This window comes from Sinocyclocheilus rhinocerous, unplaced genomic scaffold (assembly GCF_001515625.1).
Source record: "Sinocyclocheilus rhinocerous isolate Xijiao unplaced genomic scaffold, SAMN03320098_v1.1 scaffold3, whole genome shotgun sequence".
Classification (NCBI taxonomy): domain Eukaryota; kingdom Metazoa; phylum Chordata; class Actinopteri; order Cypriniformes; family Cyprinidae; genus Sinocyclocheilus; species Sinocyclocheilus rhinocerous.
In genome coordinates this window covers 213,425-219,957 of record NW_015658759.1, presented here as the reverse complement: position 1 = coordinate 219,957, position 6,533 = coordinate 213,425, and positions in this window count along the sequence as shown.

Genomic DNA, 6,533 nt, shown 5'->3' with positions numbered 1-6,533 from the left:
TTTTTTTTTTTTTTTTTGCTTACCAAAATGGTCTACACTGTCAGGAAAAAAATTTGCAAACCCATCTAGAAGGGTTTGGCCATTTGGCTGACAAGGTTCTCTCAAAGTTATGTACAAATGTTAAAAATGTTAACAGAATGATCATTTAAAGTTATCTGGTCTTTAATAATGCTCATAAAACGATAGCACAAAACATAATTTATACACAGTTCATTGCACTGTTTCTGGAACAATTTAGTTGGATGTTCGTTTAACATTTTTAAAATGTTACTACTTCCAAGAATATTGTCAAAATGATAAAATGGAATATTGCATTAATGTTTGCATACCCAGAAAAAACTTGAGGAGATCAAATCTCAAAAAAGCATCACTTTTTTATGTGGTTGTTAAAATCCTTTTCCATAATTTAGTTTTGAAAGAAGCAGCAAATGTAAAAAGTGTCTCAAAGTGGCATGTTAAAAGGATGTAAAACACATCTCTCCAAAAAGCATGAATTATCTAAATGAGGCACCTGTATGCATTCAAAGTAAAACTGTTAGCAGCTCCTGATGGAGATGACGGGATGGCATGACTACTCTATCAAGCACTCTAGAGGCTGACCGACTGCATCTGTCACTCAGAGGAGGTCATGTCAACCCTGCACTGGCCTCCTCCATCACAGCCTGTTTGCAGGTACCTTCGAAGGAGCATTTTCAACACACCTATGACACTGTCATGTGTGAAAAGCATATAGTAGCTCTGCTAGTGCACCTGAAACCACTAATGTGTTCCATTTAAAGTCCATGAGTATCTGTTTTTACTTTAAAGCACACATTATTTAAAAAAAAAAAAAATCCATTCCCTATGTTGTGATTTGTGAATAAATATATTGTGAACACCAATTCAGAGACTAGCAATGGTTTTAATTCACTAAACATTGGGATGCTGATTTTGATAAGAGGACAGCCAATGACAGCCCTGCAGTGACTACTGAACTAGCGAGCAGATGGAGACACACCACATTCATTTATTGTTTTTGCTTTTTCACCCAACAGAAAATTGGACTTACAAAAGTTAGAAACATAAAGTACACTATATGCAAATTATGATGTGTTATTATAACAGCATAAATCATTTTTTACTTAGCTGTATTCTGATTAACAGTGTCCCTATGCAGTGTTCAATGCTTCCTACATGGTCAGCTGGTGATGTCTATTGGAGTTCAATTCAATCAAATCCTTGCAATGTCATCAAACACAGACATTTGAGTATGATGAAATTATATAACTGTTTACATAAATATAAATTAATATAATATCTATAAATTTAGGCAATTACAATTAAAACATTCTTTTTAAAAAAATATTTTTTATGTTTTAGAAAGTCTCTTATGCTCACTAAGTCTACATTTATTTGATAAAAAAATATAGTGTTCAATGCTTCCTACATGGTCAGCTGGTGATGTCTATTGGAGTTCAATTCAATCAAATCCTTGCAATGTCATCAAACACAGACATTTGAGTATGATGAAATTATATAACTGTTTACATAAATATAAATTAATATAATATCTATAAATTTAGGCAATTACAATTAAAACATTCTTTTTTAAAAAATCTTTTTTATGTTTTAGAAAGTCTCTTATGCTCACTAAGTCTACATTTATTTGATAAAAAATATAGTAAAAACAGTAATAATGTGAAATATTATTACAATTTAAAGTAAAAGTTTTTTTTTTTTCATTTTAATATATTTTATAATGCCGTTTATAAAGCTGAATGTTTACTACAGTCTTCATGATTTTATACTGATTTGGGGCTCAGTAAACATTTCTCATTATTATCAATGTCAAAAACAGTTGTGCTGCTTAATATGTTTTGGAAACTGTTCATTTGTCAGGATTCTTTGATGAATAGAAAGTTTAAGATAACAGCAATTTTTGAACATTTTAAATGTCTTTATGTCACATTTGATCAATTTAATGTGGTGTTGCTGTATATAAGTATTAATTTCATTAAAAATATCCTACTCATCCCATCATTTTGAAACACATACATGTACATTATAAAACAAAGTGTAATTTTTCCGGTCCACTAACTGTGAAGTGATATACTGATGAGTTTTTTTCCATGTATAGTGCTCTTCAAACTAAGTGTACACAATTCCTATATACAGTATAGTACCTTGGGATCTTATTTGTCCAAACACCCTGTGAAGTTCAGGTGATCGGAATGTACCCATTTATTTTCACTGGTTCTTATTCACCCTCCTAAACAAATAACACAGAACAGAGGTCTATGACTCAGTGTAAATTTTACACTGTCACATTTAGCGTAAATGCAGCATTATATATAAAGTGTTTTGCTTTGCCGTTCTTTATTCCACAGCTGTGAAAGTATGTCTCATGTGAGAGTCCATCATGTGACATTTTAATCATCATATCTGGTAAAAGTAATATTCCTTTTTTTAGGTGTAAAACTACTTGGTGCAAATTTGATCCTCTATTATCTCATAATTATACACTGTATCCATTAAATCAAATCAGGCTGTTGAGGTCTGAAAGAGCAAATGTACATCCCTATATATTCACAAAGCCTCCAGTCAGTACTGATAAAGATGTCTTTTTAACAATATGCTGTGAGAGACAGTGACCTTTTGCCACTTGTTACTGGCTTCAGTAGGAGTTCACATCATGGGGTTCAGTGAGATTCAATCCGGTAATCACCACCTAATTACAGTCTCTGAATGTCTGTTCTCACCGTTAGCCTACACTTTCACTAAAACCACGAGAGCCCCAAGGAAAGATTTTATTTGTTTAATCTGTGTGGGAAACGCAACCTCAGACTCTGTACTATCAATTTATTGTTCTATTTCAGCAATGAATTGTACTACAGCAATTTTGGTTTTAGAATGCTTACAAAATGCGTCCTTCTTCACAAGACTTTAGGTGCGTTCGACTTCATGCGGCGCCGCGCAAACCGATCGGCGACTGACTTGAAGCAGTGCATGCCGGTTAGAAATTTTGTCCGACTTGAACCGGCGCCGACGCCACGTCACTGTCACGTGTGGCATCAAAGTACCGCGATAGCGTTTCGAGAGCAGCCGGCTGACTCAGCTGGCGCAGCTTTTTCAGAGTGACTGCAGGAGCGCTGATGACGACACAGCTTTATTCTTGAACAGATGGCGCTGTATTAAGCAGTATATAAAAAGTGTTTCTGTTGCTCATGAAAATGTTTCTGAAACGTCTGTGTATTTGACAAATATTGCATTTAATTCACTTCATCTGTGATAGAGTATGCAAACACCGCGAGAGCGTCACTAACGGGAGCAGAAATGTCTGGCTTGACAGCTCCGTTTTCACCTCCGCCCCTGACTGCAAGCGGCTACTCTCGTTGATCGCCGTCTGTAGCCGTGCTTCAAGTCGAACGCACCTATTCATTGATGGACTGGAGTCATGTGGATAACTTGTGATGTTTTTAATCAGTTGTTTAGACATTCATTCTGACGGCACCCATTCACTGCTGAGGATCCATTGGTGAACAAGCGATGTAATGCTAAATTACTTCAAATCTGTTCCAATGAAGAAACACTAACCATTAAATCTAAGCCATTTTGTGAGGTTTGTGAGGTAATGATCAAATAAATAAAAGATGTTTACTGCACAGGGATCTTCTTAATTTTGGTATTTGTAGGGATGGTTAGGGTGGGGTGAACCACTGGGCCAATTGCTCTCAAAGGATGTTATAAAATATGAATGCCTTAATTCTGAATTACTTTTAATAATATATTGGCTGATTCTACACCATTTATTCACTTGGAAACTTCATTACTACAGCAGTAAGCGTCACTGAGCTAATGAGGGTTTATCTAAAGGGCAAGATCTGAGAGAAGTTCATGATGAAGTCTAGCAGACAGACTCTTGTCAGCGAGGCAGGAGGGTCAACATGTCTCCCTGAATTACTATAACTGAATTACACTGATGTAAATACGATCAATCTGTCTCTCCTAGATGCACACACACTAACACACAAACAAGTGGCAGCTAGAGTGACAGTCAGGCTAATTAGCTCGGCTTTAATTTGCTAGAGGTTGATCAGTGTCATGATCTCATGCCAAATTGTGGAATACATGTTTGCAAGTAAAAAGGAAGTGAAGAAAGAAAACGAGGGACCTGGAATAAAACAACCAAGAATCAGTTTCAAGGGCAAGAGGAGGACTGACACTTTGAGAGCTTGTCCAAAACGGGTCAATTATGGACATAACCCTTGTGCGGTCTTCGGTCATTTCTGACCGGACTTAATTCTGAATTACTTTTAATAATATATTGGCTGATTCTACACCATTTATTCACTTGGAAACTTCATTACTACAGCAGTAAGCGTCACTGAGCTAATGAGGGTTTATCTAAAGGGCAAGATCTGAGAGAAGTTCATGATGAAGTCTAGCAGACAGACTCTTGTCAGCGAGGCAGGAGGGGCAACATGTCTCCCTGAATTACTATAACTGAATTACACTGATGTAAATACGGTCAATCTGTCTCTCCTAGATGCACACACACTAACACACAAACAAGTGGCAGCTAGAGTGACAGTCAGGCTAATTAGCTCGGCTTTAATTTGCTAGAGGTTGATCAGTGTCATGATCTCATGCCAAATTGTGGAATACATGTTTGCAAGTAAAAAGGAAGTGAAGAAAGAAAACGAGGGACCTGGAATAAAACAACCAAGAATCAGTTTCAAGGGCAAGAGGAGGACTGACACTTTGAGAGCTTGTCCAAAACGGGTCAATTATGGACATAACCCTTGTGCGGTCTTCGGTCATTTCTGACCGGAGAATTTTACATTTTGAATTTTTAAAAATCGTAGCTTCACCAGAATTGTACGAAACTTGGTGACTTTTATGGAACTTGGTATGTGAACACAAAAAAAAATTGAGGGCATGATTCGAAAAAGCTCAGTGGTCATAAAAAAATAGTCACACTCATGGTCTTCGGTCAAAAATGACTGACCATAGGAAATGAATAGGAAATACAGAAATCGAAAATACAGAAAATTTTTATGTGTACAATCTACAACTAAAACATCAAGAGTGTAAAACGGATACATCCACTTACACACACTTACTAACACACACTCCCAGACACACACACACAGAATTATACATACTCAAATGAATTGGTATGGCTATAGCCATATAGCCATAAAGAGTCAGAAGACTGAAATAAGAGGTTAAAATCAGATCAGACCCAGAAGGATTAAGCTCTGATAAAGCATTCCTGTTAATTTTTGTTAAATTGTTATTGAATTTTGATGTTTGAATTAGGGTAACAAATTGCTTTCTTTTTTCTTAGGGTTTGACTGTAACTGTGATGCAAAAACTGACACTGACACTAAGCCTCTCTATAGAGTCCTATACAGGAATCTAGTGGTTACACCAAGAAATTACAGGTTTTTCTTTTTTTGCTCTCACCAGGAGATGCTATTCTGCCTTCAAAAATTGGATTTTAATGGCCTAGTCTCTATTTTAATCTGAAATACTGCAGTAATTGAAAAATAATTTAAAAAAATTAGGGGGAAAAAATGTTGTACTATTTTCAACGGGAAAAATGTATCATAATTATTGCATAAGTATTAATTAGTACCATGAAATTCTCTCAAAACACACACAAAAAAAGAAAAAATATTATTGAACAAAAATATATTAGATTGATTTTACTGAAGAAAAAAAAAAGTTACATTTCAGGTGTCCGGTCACTTTTGACCGCGAAGACCATGAGTGTGACTCCCAAATGAGGAGCGCACTTAAGATGATCAGCTGAACTTGTAGAGCATCCTGGTCAAGATGAGTAGAACTGGTAGACTGCCATAAACAAGCAAAAAACAGATGCCATGTTTCCCCGCCCCCCAAAATAACAGCTTGATCACCGCAGTCAACATGAAACCGAAATGGACCCCGGTCGGTCGGTCGGTTCGTTTGTTCGTTCCATCCATCCCTCCATCCATCCGATTCTATCAAACAGCAACAGATAAAAAATTTTTTTAAAAACCTGACTGCCTCTGTTAGAAATTTTTTAATGGGCCTTAATTGGATCTTCCATCAGGACAGTGATCCAAAACAAACATCAAAAACAACACAAAAAATGGGTCACTGAGCACAAAATTAAGGTTCTGCTATGGCCATCCCAGTGCTCTGATCTGATCCTTATACAAAATGAGTGTGGTGACCTGAAGAGCAGAAGCACCATCATGGAGCTGGGAATCTGTAGGATCTGGAGAGTTTCTGTATGAAGGAATGGTCTCTGATCTCTTGTCAGGTGTTCTTCAACCTCATCAGGCATTATAGGAGAAGACTCAGAGATATCTTGGCAGATATCTTGGATATAGAGGTTGCAAAAGTATTGAATAAATGGGTGCCAAAAATAAATGGTTTAACTTCAATGAAAGATTAGATTTGTGTGAATTTTTTGAATGAAATATCAAAAGGATAAACAATGCAGGCTTATTTTTAACACTTGCCTTCTGAAACACTTGTTCAGTCAGTGTTTCCCCCCCCCC